Below are 12776 nucleotides of genomic sequence, written 5' to 3' on the forward strand. Positions count from 1 at the left end.
GGAGGGCATGTCTTATGAAGAAAAGTTGAGGGAGCTAGGGCTTTTCTCATTGGAGCGAAGAAGGATGAGAGGTGACTTGATAGAGGGGTACAAGATGATGAGAGGCATAGATAGAGTGGATAGCCAGAGACTTTTTCCCAGGGCGGAAAGGGCTATCACCAGGGGGCATAATTTTAAGGTGATTGGAGGAAGGTTTAGGGGAGATGTCAGAGGTAGGTTCTTTACACAGAGAGTGGTGGGTGCGTGGAATGCACTGCCAGCGATGGTAGTAGAAGCAGATACATTAGGGACATTTAAGCGACTCTTGGATAGGTACATGGATGATAGTAGAATGAAGGGTATGTAGGTAGTTTGATCTTAGAGTAGGTTAAAGGGTCGGCACAACATCGTGGGCCGAAGGGCCTGTACTGTGCTGTACTGTTCTTTGTTCTATGTTCAATGTTCACTCCAGAGCAGGCCACAGTCTAGGTAGGTATGCTCCAGAACCCTGTGAAACCTGGCCGCCCACTGTAAAACCTGTAAAGCAGGATGAATCAGACGCTGCCAGCCTCATTAAAATATTTAAATTGCCGACCTGTCTCCTGTTTAAAATCACGAGGCATCTGGACAGAGTAGATCGGGAGAAACTGTTCCCATTGGCAGAAGGATTCAGAACCAGAGGACACTGATTTAAGGTGATTGGCAAAAGAAGCAATGGTGACATGAAGAAAAACTTTTTTATGCAGCAAGTGGTTAGGACCTGGAATGCACTGCCTGAAAGTGTGGTGGAGGCAGATTCAATCGAGGCCTTCAAAAGAGAATTGGACAATTATCCGAAGAGACAAAATTTGCAGGCTGTGGGGAAAAATGGGCGTGTGGGACTAGGTGAGTTGCTCTTGCAGTGAGCCAGAAGACATGACAGTTGAATGGCCTCCTTCTGCGCTGTAACCATTCTATGATTCTATAGGTTGGACGCAGGTTGGGGTTCAGATTTTTAAAATTTTAACATCTGTCCCGCACCCAACCCTGTGCTAAAACTCAGCTCATTGATCCATATGATAAAGAATTAATCTGAAATTAAACTGAACCTCATCATTACTGATGGTGAATTACTTGATTTCTTTTACAAGGAAGATGATGAAATGTCTGAGCGATTCGTGTTAATGTCTGGTAAGTAAGACATTTAAGCACAGTTGAGCCAAATTAAAGAAAAGAGGCTTATAACATTCATTGTGATTGGTACCCCTTTGGAAGAAATCTTTAACATTTTGAAAACCAATTGCAAAAAGATTTGGCAACCATGGTGGTCCCAATTTAATGCTCAATTATTCTATCGGATATCTTGTTTTTACTTTACGTCCTGGTGTAAACAAAATAACGCACATGTAAACTCACAGTTTCATTTGATGCTAGTTGTGATCATTTACACTGGGCAGAGATATCTGTGGACAATTTTTGAAATTAACATAAAAGCTCATACAGTGTTGTTAATATCCCCAATAAGTCCACAAGCCCAACAATATCAGCAGGATCTATCAGATTGTGGTCAGTTCTTAATAAATGTTGCCACGCTCCTGTGGGTATTCCTGCCATCTAGGAGATTGCTGTAACTTGATGTAGTTTGCTGTAACTAACCACATCATCATCAACAACCTCCATATGACACTACCTCATCTGAGGACATAACTTATTCAACATCAGCGCTGCCAATCCTGACTCAAGTATGTGACATTATTTTGTTTAAAGCAACTTCCACAAGGTCACCCTCTGCCTCCATTGCAGCACATCCATTCGTTGCAAGTATCCAGCCAGCTTCCTCGAGTTTACTGCCACCGCCTACAAACATGTTAATGGCCTGGCATCCTCTCCATTGTTAAACAAAATTATGAGGTGCTAAGAGACATCTCCAAATGCCCAGGAACGCACCATCACCATGTACAAGTCTCCGATACTCTCCCTAATACAAAATGCTTTTTTTGGATCTGGATGTCTGAAATGCCCTAGCAGCTTTTAACACATGTATCAAGTTGCAGATAAAAGAACATCTGTAAGTTGTTTGATAAATTCTGCAGCCATTTAGCATACTGGGTTGTGCAATATTTTTTTTGGGGGGAGTGGTTGGGGGTGTCTATCTTTTTAAATATCCTTCAATATCAGTACACTGATCTTTCTCATTGTAAGCACAAATGCCAACTCAGCACCACTGAAATGCAAATTAAACAAAGCTCTTCATCCAGATTTTATGTAATAATGACAGCAAAACTAGCAGCATTCGCCATCATTACTCCTCTGAACCAGACTACCACTTCTACAGAAGCACAGTTAAATGCGGAAATCCAGCAGTTGCTGTCAATGATTCTATGCTTCTCCACAGGGTGTGCTGTTGAAGTCCACCAGACTGCAATTAAGTAGAAATCAATGAACTGATGAAAATTTGCATTTTTACTCTATCAGTTTCGCACTGTTGCTTCACCACTGACCGCAAAATCTGGGCCATTATTTATGGTTTGCTAACTTCTGAGGTTTAATGTTCAGTTTTCAACCAGATGTTTGTAAGCTTCCGTATAAGAGCACTTAAACATTATTATAACAAGAATTCCCTCTCCATTTACATGCACATTTGGTGCCACCCTATATGCAAATCCATTACTTCTAGCTCCCTTTTTATACTCTTGGCCCCACCCAGTTTCTGCTTTCATGTCTCCTTCTCTTCCTGTCACCCAACATATCCATAGAGATGGGGTCAGGTTCCACATGTACACAGACAACACTTAATACTACCTGTCCTCCACCTTTTTCAAGCGCACCACTGCTTCTGGTTTATCAAACTGCTTGCCTGGCATCCAGTCTTGGATGGGCCATAATATCCTCCAGTTAAAACCATCTCCTTTGTCCATATCCCCCTGGATACATTTGTCATCAATTCCATCTGCTTCCACAGATTTCACCCCAAGCTGATTCTCTAACCCCCACCAATTAGGTATTGGCCATGGCTCAGTGTTATCACTCTCACATCTGATCGTGATAAAGAGCTGGTAAAACACTCCATTTTTATTGAGCTTTATAGTTAAAAACCTAAAGTTACAAGTCTACGAGGGCACCCAAAAACGGGTGCTGGGATCACAGTGTGATTAACCCGCGTCCGTTGATTGAAATGCAGGCAGCACGCCATTTTTGTGCTGCTTATTGTTTAGCATAATTGTTGCATGCAGCCTGTGCTAATGTAATACAGTAATGGCTTTACTAAAAAAAATTAACTTCATGCTGAGGTTTGACCAACATGCCTTTAAAGCTGAGGACAGTTCAATGGGAAAACCATTGGTTTCAGTGCAAACATGCTGAACTGTAGCATTCTGTAGTAATCATGTTTCCTCAGACAGTGCTATCAAATTGATCAAAGCCATTGGCCTGGATTTTGTGCAGGAGGCGGGGCTGCCAGCACCGGCCGAAAAAGCGGGGGGATCCCTACCTCGGTCTTCTCTCGCACCTCGCCACCCCCACCCACCCCCCCTCACCCCCAGTACGATCCTCTATTGTTACGTTTCCGGCGCCAGGATCTCCGTCCCTTTAAAGACGGGGATCCCACCTCCAAGAGCTTCCAGCCAATCGCAGGGCCAGCAGCTCAGCAGTATCGGCAGCGCCACTGGGAGCAATGGCCACTGCCAGTACTGCAGAGACCTCTGACATAGGCCCAGCGCTGGAACTCTGGACCTCAGGAAAGTGAGGTGGGGTTGCCGGGGCCAGGACAGAAGGGCCCAGTGAGGTGGGGTGGGGTGTTGGTCGTAAAGTCTTGGGGGACAGGGATCCTGGGAGGTGCATTGTCTCTTGGCTGGGGAACCTCTGTGGTCCACAGATGGCCCACGGAGGAGGACATACCCCAAGCATGCAGGAAGGGCACCTCATTTTACGACGTCCTACCCACATGGTGGAGCCCCCCCCCCCCCATCCCCCATTCACTGCTGGTAAGATCCCAACGATGGGGGAAAGAGGCCCTTAAGTGGTCTATTAACGGCCACTTAAGAGCCTCAAATGGCCTCTGAGCAGGAAAGCTGCCATTGGCATATTCCATCCCCGGGAAAATCACTTGTCAACAGGGCCTCTGCCCCCCCACTACCTGTTGCAGTTCTCCGTGACCCCCCACCTCTGACTACACTTCAGGGGGGCCCATAGAATCCAGCTCATTGTGTTCAGTGATGAAACATCTTTGTTTGAAATGATTTAACAGACCTTGAGAATTAACGAGTTTTGATAAGGCACTGACAACTAACAATAGATAACGAGCTAAAGACACAAACTCATTTGGAAGAATGCCAACACAGACGAGTCCAGCTGAACGTCGGAGGGTAAGGAACCACTGCCAAGCACACATATCTGATGGAAAATGGCTGAAGGAAGTTTAAAGAAGATTGACACTGCCAGGACAAGCTTTTTCAAACAAAGGGCTCAGCATGAATTTGAGTATTTTGGCCTAAAACAAATAGTAATTGGACGATAAGTTCCTATAAGTATACTACCTTGTCCCTCCCTAGAATTAATGTATAAAAGAAACTGTTAAAGAAACTTCAGAATTGCAACCATAGGGAAGGAGCGACATGGTCAGTCACTGGAGAACTACAAACAATGTGAAGTTGACTGTTCGTAAGTGATCATAGATATTTCACTTAAAGTTGGACTGCAATGCTTAAAGCTAGCCTGCACCTCTCAAAGGGAGGTGCAGTGGGGCTAAAGGAGATGCTTGGAGTCATGCAGGAAGTGAATCTGACCCAGCAAACTGTGAAAAACGGGCTCCACATGGGAAAGAATGAGCTCCAATTTTTTCTGACACTGCACTAGAGGTCTTGGTGGAGAAGGTGGAAAGAAGCAGAGATGTCTTCTATCCGCAGGGGGCCAGGAGGGCGTCCAGAGACGCGGGAAAATGGTAGCGAGAGCAGATAGCCATGGAGGTAAAAGGAAGGAGTCTAGTCTCAAGCACTTGAATGTAGTGCCACAAGAATTCAATAACCTCACACAAGTGGTCAAGGTCAGTGAATGCATCTTCAAATTCGATATCCTACCAACTTCACCACTAGTCTCAGACATTCCTCAGTTAACCACAACCCAGTTACGCACCCACCAACAATCTCGATCAATTAGGATTCATGCCTAACTGCAACTTCATGCTTCACTGCACTCTCACACACTTAGTACTGTCCAAGTGTCACACCCACCTCTCATAGCTTGCACATAGTATTCAACCAAAACAGCCACACCAGTGAAACAGATTGCATGACACTCACTAAGACACTTCTTTCTTTCAGAACAAGGTATTATACAATCAGAGGCAGCAAGAACTAACCGACAGGGAACAGGTTCACCTGCCTGTCCTAACCATGGAAGAGACATTGCTGGCTGTTCTCGGAACACCACTGATGAGGCTCTGACCAGCAGCGGGGCTGAAACCATTAAAGATGACAGTATCCTCATACCTAATCCTCCTTCTCACATCCCAATTACCCTTAATCCCACAATCTCTTCTGACTTACAAGCTGCAGATGTTGTAAGCATGTACCTCTTACTTTGTCTCTCCCTGCCGTGACCACAAACTTAGCCTTGTCCCTTTTACATTTTAAATACCCAAGAGGTGTAACCTGGCCAGACAGTGGAGGAACGCCAAAAAGAGAGTGATAATAAAGTAACACCATCACTTGATTTCACATTTGCCGCCAGCAGCTTAGATACTGACACTGCAAGATAGATTAGAGCAGGATCTGCAAGTGGTGAGACATGAGGCATGAGTGTGCTGCAGCCAGGGTGGGGAACAAGGATAACTTCAGCTTGCCAAAAGGGTGAGGTCACACATGAAGTCTACTCCCGAGAGCTCAGATGAGGACTTTCATGGGGCTGCCTACAGGAGAATGCTGATGAACATACACAACAAAATGCTTGGCACATTAGGAAGCCTGCCAGAAAGTCTGATTTCAATGTCAAGGAGCATGGAGCAGCCCAGCATCAACTTGGCACAGGGCTTCGCGTACTCTTTCCAGCATGGTGGCTAACTCCATGAGCACACTTGCAGACCTAACCATAACGCAGCAGCTGGTAGCTGATGTCTCAGTTTCCATTGCAGCCTAAAGTGGCTGCCACCAAACGTCTGAGTGGTGCAGTCAAAGCTCCTACTAATGACATGCAAGCTCAGCTTGCAGCCATGCAAGCTCAGACTGCTCTCAAACAAACTCAGACTGCTGCCATCATGACTGCAGGTATCAGTATTCAAATCGGCGTGCAGGGTGTCACAGCAGTCCAGCAATCCATCCTCCAACACATTACTAGAATTGCTGAGGCACTGCCCCAGGAGCTCTGTGGAGCATGAATGTGCTGTCCTCTCTTAGGATGACAGCATTCATGCTCCCTGCCATTCTGCCAATGTTCTTGCTGTTGCCTGTCAGCCAGCCAGTCCAGACTGCTGCTGCCCATGCCAAGATCGTGCAGCCTGAAGCCTGGACTTCTAGGCCTGAAGGTGCTTCATGTCATCCTGCAAGGCCATCCCAGACTCTTCCACAGAATGTCAGAAACCTTCCACCAGCCATTCTGCAGCCACTGGGGAAGCACATCATAGGAGCAGTAGGACAAGCAAAGGCACATGGAAAAAAGACACCTATGGAATGCACAAGGATGATTCATTTAATAACGTATACAATATGGAATGATTTCATTTATAAATTTTGTTTAAAATGTTTATTTTGTGTTGTAGTTTATTTTGCATTGTGGCGAAGAGAATAATGCATTGGTCAGTGACTGTGGGAATATAAAAACTGTTGGACTGTTGATAAATTTGGAATTGGGATTGTGGCTACTGGTATAGCACTCGGATGTGTTCTTTACAGTCAGCCCAGACAGAAAAGGGTTGTCTAGGTTGCCACCTCCCTTCCATTTCCACTTCCGCCTGCTTCTCTTCCTCCTCCTACTCATGCTCCTGCTCCTCAGCTGCTCTCCTGATAGCTAGTGGCAAGGGGTGTCCCCTCATAATGGTGAGTTTTTGCGGCATAAAGCAGATTATCTTGAATCTTGAGGCCCACTCAGCTGAATACCGCAGGGTTCCTCCAGAGCTTTCCAGGTAGCAGATTTGTTATTTCAACACACCAATTGTCTGCTCTATCACATTTCTGGTAGCAGCATGGCTTTCATTATATTCATGCTGCACATTTGTGCGTACGTTGTAAAATGGAGTCATGAACCATGACATCAGCAGACCGCCTTTCTGCCCTATAGGCACCCTTTGTTTTGCTATGGTGGCTCAAATGCAGCTGGCACAGAAGATGCCACAGAATGAACGCATCATGACTGCTGCCTTGATATCGGGCATCGACCTGCATGATATCCTGCCTTTGGTCATATACCAGCCGGATGCTGAGGGAATGGAATCCCTTTCAGTTCCGGTACATGGCAAGGTTGGCATGCGGCACCTGCAAAGCATGTGCGTACAGTCAATTGCACCTTGCGCCATGGGGAAGCCTGGAATCCCAGAAAAACCTTGTGTTCACTCTACCTGGTTCTCTCTGGCAAGAGAAAAGGAAATGCAGTTTGCTCTCTTTGAATAGAGAGCCTCAGTGACCTCCTTCGACAGCAGTGGACAGCAAACTGTGAGATGTTGTTAATATCTTCAGTTCCAGCCTGGAAGGAGAAGACACACAAAGGTTCATTGCCACGGTCACCTTCACAGCCACTGACAATGTGGTCCTTGCCTGCCCTAAGTTCGTAGTTGTGGCTGTAACAATTAGCAGATTTCAGTGAGGACCTCCTTATTGAAGGCAAGCATCTCACACATTGTTCCTCCCCGAGGTTCAGGTAGGAGAATTGCTCCCTGAATATCTTGGGTGGAAATGGCTTCTTGCAGAGAGTCCTTCTCCCTCCTCCTCCTCCCTCTTCGAGCAACTTGTCCTGCTCTGTGTTCCCTCTGATCATTCTCCCTGTCATGCTGTATTCCAAGGGGAAGGCCTATGAGTGCACCCATATCTGGGAGCAACTGATTTGTGCAGAAGCCTTGAACTCAGGACATCAATGACCTTCCTTCAATCATAAGGTCAGAAGTGCGGATGTTTGCTGATGATTGCACAAAGTTCAGCACCATTCGTGACTCCTCAGATACTGAAGCAGTCCGTGTAGAAATGCAGCAAGACCTGGACAATATCCAGGCTTGGGCTGATAAGTGGCAAGTAACATTCGCGCCACACAAGTGCCAGGCAATGACCATCTCCAACAAGAGAGAATCTAACCATCTCCCCTTGACATTTAATGGCATTACCATCACTGAATCCCCCACTATCAACATCCTAGGGGCTACCAATGACCAGAAACTGAACTGGAGTAGCCATATAAATACCGTGGCTACAAGAGCAGGTCAGAGGCTAGGAATCCTGTGGCGAGTAACTCACCTCCTGATTCCACAAAGCCTGTCCATCATCTACAAGGCACAAGTCAGGAGGGTGATGGAATACTCTCCACTTGCCTAGATGCGTGCAGCTCCAACAACACTCAAGGAACTCGACACCATCCAGGACAAAGCAGCCTGCTTGATTGGCACCCCATCTACAAACATTCACTCCCTTCACCACTGACACACAGTGGCAGCAGTGTGTACCATCTACAAGATGCACTGCAGCAATGCACCAAGGCTCCTAAGACAGCACCTTCCAAACCCGCAACCTCTACCAACTAGAAAGACAAGGGCAGCAAATGCATGGGAACACCACCACCTGCAAGATCCCCCCCAAGTCACACACCATCCTGACTTGGAACTATATCGCCGTTCCTTCACTGTCGCTGGGTCAAAATCCTGGAACTCCCTTCCTAACAGCACTGTGGGTGTACCTACCTCACATGGACTGCAGCAGTTCAAGAAGGCAGCTCACCACCACCTTCTCAAGGGCAATTAGGGATGGGCAATAAATGGTCTGCGACACCCACATCCCATGAATGAAAAAAAAAACACCTTCAGCATCTGCCACACCACTCCCTGTAGTCTTTAGCAACTTTAAACAACAATGGAAAGCACCAAACATTTGGAGAATTATACTAACAGCCAGAAGAAAATCAACCAGCAACAAATCTGCAAGTATTTGATGATCCCTTTAAATATGCTGGTTGTGGGGGGTCGGTGGGGGGGTGGGATCCTTCCTGCTGCTTAACATTTGTTCAGCTGTGTGAAGTTAAGAGAAGGCATCGGCTGGAGCACGGGGCTCCAAAATGGCAGGACTAGCCTCAAATCAGTGTTGCATGCTGATTGACACCATGATCTGCCTGCTCTGCATATTTCTGGTGGATGTTAACTACGTGCACTCTAACGCCTTCACTAAGATGGTATCCATTGCGATTCATGGCAGAAGTATGTGTGTGCGCAACAAATGCCATCTTGGTCCCTGAAAGGCATCCTTAGCGCCCAAACTAGCCTAATTTCTTGCCCTATAGCCTGTAATTGGTTGTGCAGAACTTTGCTGTGTCTGTACAGAGGTAAGAACAGCCTACTTTCTGGGCCAGGTTTACATATAGAAGCTAAATTATCTGTAATCAACCATAATAATAGTGACTGTCTCCGGCTCCGACACTGCCAGACCTGCTGAGTGAATCCAGCATTTCTTGTTTTTGTTTCAGATTTCCAGCATCCGCAGTATTTTGCTTTTATTATAATAATACTCTCCATGCTTTGCTAACCTTCCAGTCTGTGAGGCTTGGGACCATGAATGTCAGAAAGAAAGCCTTCAGTGATGGATGTATAGAGAGACAAAAACTTCTTGACAGAGTGTAGTGAAAATTAGTGCAAATTCATCAAGATCATGTGAAATAATCTAGTTACAAATATATAATAATGGTGAAATTGTAATGTGAGGCTAGATGACATGGAAGGTTGAATGCAACTGATCATAAGGTGTGATCTTCTACAGCGCAGCACGTCTGTGTGTTGCCTGGTAAGTATGTAATATTTAACCCTTGATAAACTGCAAGTGTTTGACTCCTACATCTCGGACCCAAACATCTGGTACATAAGATGTGGAACTGCAGCTTTTGTCTGTATTATTACAAAAATCCATTTCTAACACACCTGGGTCAGATAATCATGAGCTGACACTTCTATGTGGTACTGAGAGAGTGCTGCATTGTTGGAGGTGCCATCCTTCAGATGGGGCATTAAACTGAGTCCCATCTGCCCTCTCTGATGGATGTAAATGATCCCAGGGTGCTATTCAAAGAAGTGCAGGTGAGTTCTGCTGTCTTGTCCAACATTTATCACTTGACCAACTGTAGGCAGATTATCTAGTCATTTGTATCATTCGTGTTTGTGGAATCTTAATGTGTGCAAATTGTTTGCCAACTTTTTTGACATGACAACAGCAACTGCACTTTGGAAGTATTTCATTGGCTGTTGCTTTAGGATGTCTTGAGGTCATGCATTAAATTATATTAATACAATTTTCTCTCTCTCTTTTCTTTCATTCCTCAGACCTTTGTAATATCCAGACTCAAATATTCCAATATTTTCCTATCCATCCTCCTATTCTGCACCCTCCATTAACATCAGCTCTTCCAAAACTCTATTGCCTATATCCCATTCGACACCAATTTCCACTCACCTATCACCCCTATCATTATTGACCAATATTGTCTCTGGGTTTATTATTTACAATTTTACAATTTATACTCTTGTTTAAATCCCTTCATGACCTTGCTCATCCCTATTGCTATAACTTCCTCCAAACCACTGCCACCCCACCGCCCCCCACCCCCCTGCCTCTCCAAACTCGCCATTCCACTATCTATGGCCTATTGTATGTCCCACTCAACATTCGCTCCAGCACTGGTAGCCTTGCCTTTAGCTGTCTAGGCCCCTTGCTCTTGAAATCCCTTGCAACTGTTCCATCTCTCCAGCTCCATGCCCTCCTTTAAAATCTTTCTTTAAATTTATTTCTTTGATGTTAGTTTTTAGTCACCCCTGTAATATTTGGATTAGCACAATATTTTTGATTCTGCTCTGTGAAGCACATTGGGGCATTTTCTACATTAAATGAGTTATGTAAATGTAAGTTCCTTCTGTTGCTGTTAGTATTTTGGGATTTTGATGTGTATTTGTGTTTGGAGCGATGCATTTATTGTAGTATTTTTGTAGTGTAGGTTTGGGTGGGCAGTGTTTCTTGCTCACTTATTTTGGGGTGTAGACATGTCTATGTGGAACTGATATTTACTATGTTATTTGGAGGTGTGGATATGTTTGTGTATGCAGTGATATTTTCTGATTAACCTTTGGAGTTTAGATTTGTTTCTGTGGGCAATGATATTTGCCCAGTATTGAGTATAGATGAAGGGAGGAGGGCTGAAAACAGACAGCAAGATTGTGGAAACCAAAAAACATTCACCTGCAGAAGAGGGTGAGGAGAGAGTTGAAGAAAAAGTGAGATATCGAAGAGTCAGCAGAGAGATTTGATATGGAGCGAATTGACGAGGATGCTGTTTGATCAGCCAAGGGGAGGAGATGAGATTGTGCCAGAAAAAAGAAACAGGGCATCTTTCAGAAAGGACAAAGTATGAAAAGACATCATGTGGATGGGAGGGTTGAAATGGGATGAGGCAGAGATACAATGATAGGGGATGACAGAGGGTTCATGAAGCAGAGCATCTGATATACAGGTGACAGTATGCTACAATAGTGACAGAATGAGAACAAAACTGAGGTAGGAATGGGAGAGATTAGTAGGAAAGGATCGACAAGAGCATGATGAAAGTGAGACAGTAACAGACAAGTCTTTGTCCTCTGATTGAGGGACAGCCAATGTCTACTCAGGGTTTTGAGTTTCTGCCATGTGTCCTCATGTTACTGAGCAGGCCGATTTTCGACCCGTAGATGGCACATGGGTCAGGATGTCCCATGAGGTTGCAGTATCCAGAATGCAGGATTTGCTTCCTTTTCTTTCTTTCTCTGCTGTCGCTCTGCCTCATCACTAAGGCATTGAAAAGCGAAGGTAATGCAGCTTGGTGGACAAGTTGTCGCCATTCTGAAAGATTGGTAGCAAGCTCCTCCAATTGTTAAGGTTAATACATCCAAGCTTCAAGGAAAGCTTCAGGGAGTGTCTTTGAAGAATTTTCTTTGTCCTCCCCTGGAATGTTGGCTATTTGACAGTTGTGAGAACAGGACCTGGCGGGGATTTGATTTTCAGCCATGTGGAAACAGTGGCCAGTCCATTGGAGTTGATTTTCCAGGAGTTTTGCTTGAATGCTTGTGGATCTGGCTTCAAGAAGGACACTAGAGTTTGTTGGATGGTCCTCCCATTGAGTCCAGAGGATGCAACACAGGTCTTGCTGATGGAATTTCTCAAACGCTCTTATGTGTTGCTGATACACAGTCCAGGTCTCGCTGTAGTACAGGAGCGCGGTGACAACAACTGTTGATTTGAGGACATTTTTGTTGTCAAACACTTGCTGCCGCAATTTGTAGAAAGCTGATCGGGCGCATGTTTTTTTTAAATTATTCATTTCATCGGATGTGGACGTCATTGGCAAGGCCAACGTTTGTTGCCTAAGTGCCTTTTAGAAGGTGGTGGTGAGCTGTCTTCTTCAACCACTGCAGTCTATCTGGTGTGGGTACATCCACATTGCTGTTAGGGAAGGAGTTCCAGGATTTTGATCCAGTGACAGTGAAGTATTGGCAATATATTTCCAAGTCAGGATGGTGTGTGGCTTGGAGGGGAACATGCAGATGGTAGTCTTCCCATGCATCTGCTGCCCTTGTCCTTCTAGGTGGAAGAGGCCATGGGTTTGGAAGGTACTGTCAA

At 45.2% G+C, this 12776-nt stretch overlaps 1 protein-coding gene across 1 annotated transcript in view; it reads right to left on the reverse strand.

Annotated features, from left to right (window-relative positions):
- LOC137383855 (metabotropic glutamate receptor 4-like) overlaps positions 1–12776 on the reverse strand; it is a 1236760-nt gene that overhangs the window by 1156309 nt on the left and 67675 nt on the right. The window lies entirely within an intron of this gene.

The sequence above is a fragment of the Heterodontus francisci genome, chromosome 25 (genome assembly GCF_036365525.1).
Source record: "Heterodontus francisci isolate sHetFra1 chromosome 25, sHetFra1.hap1, whole genome shotgun sequence".
NCBI classification, from domain to species: Eukaryota; Metazoa; Chordata; class Chondrichthyes; order Heterodontiformes; family Heterodontidae; genus Heterodontus; species Heterodontus francisci.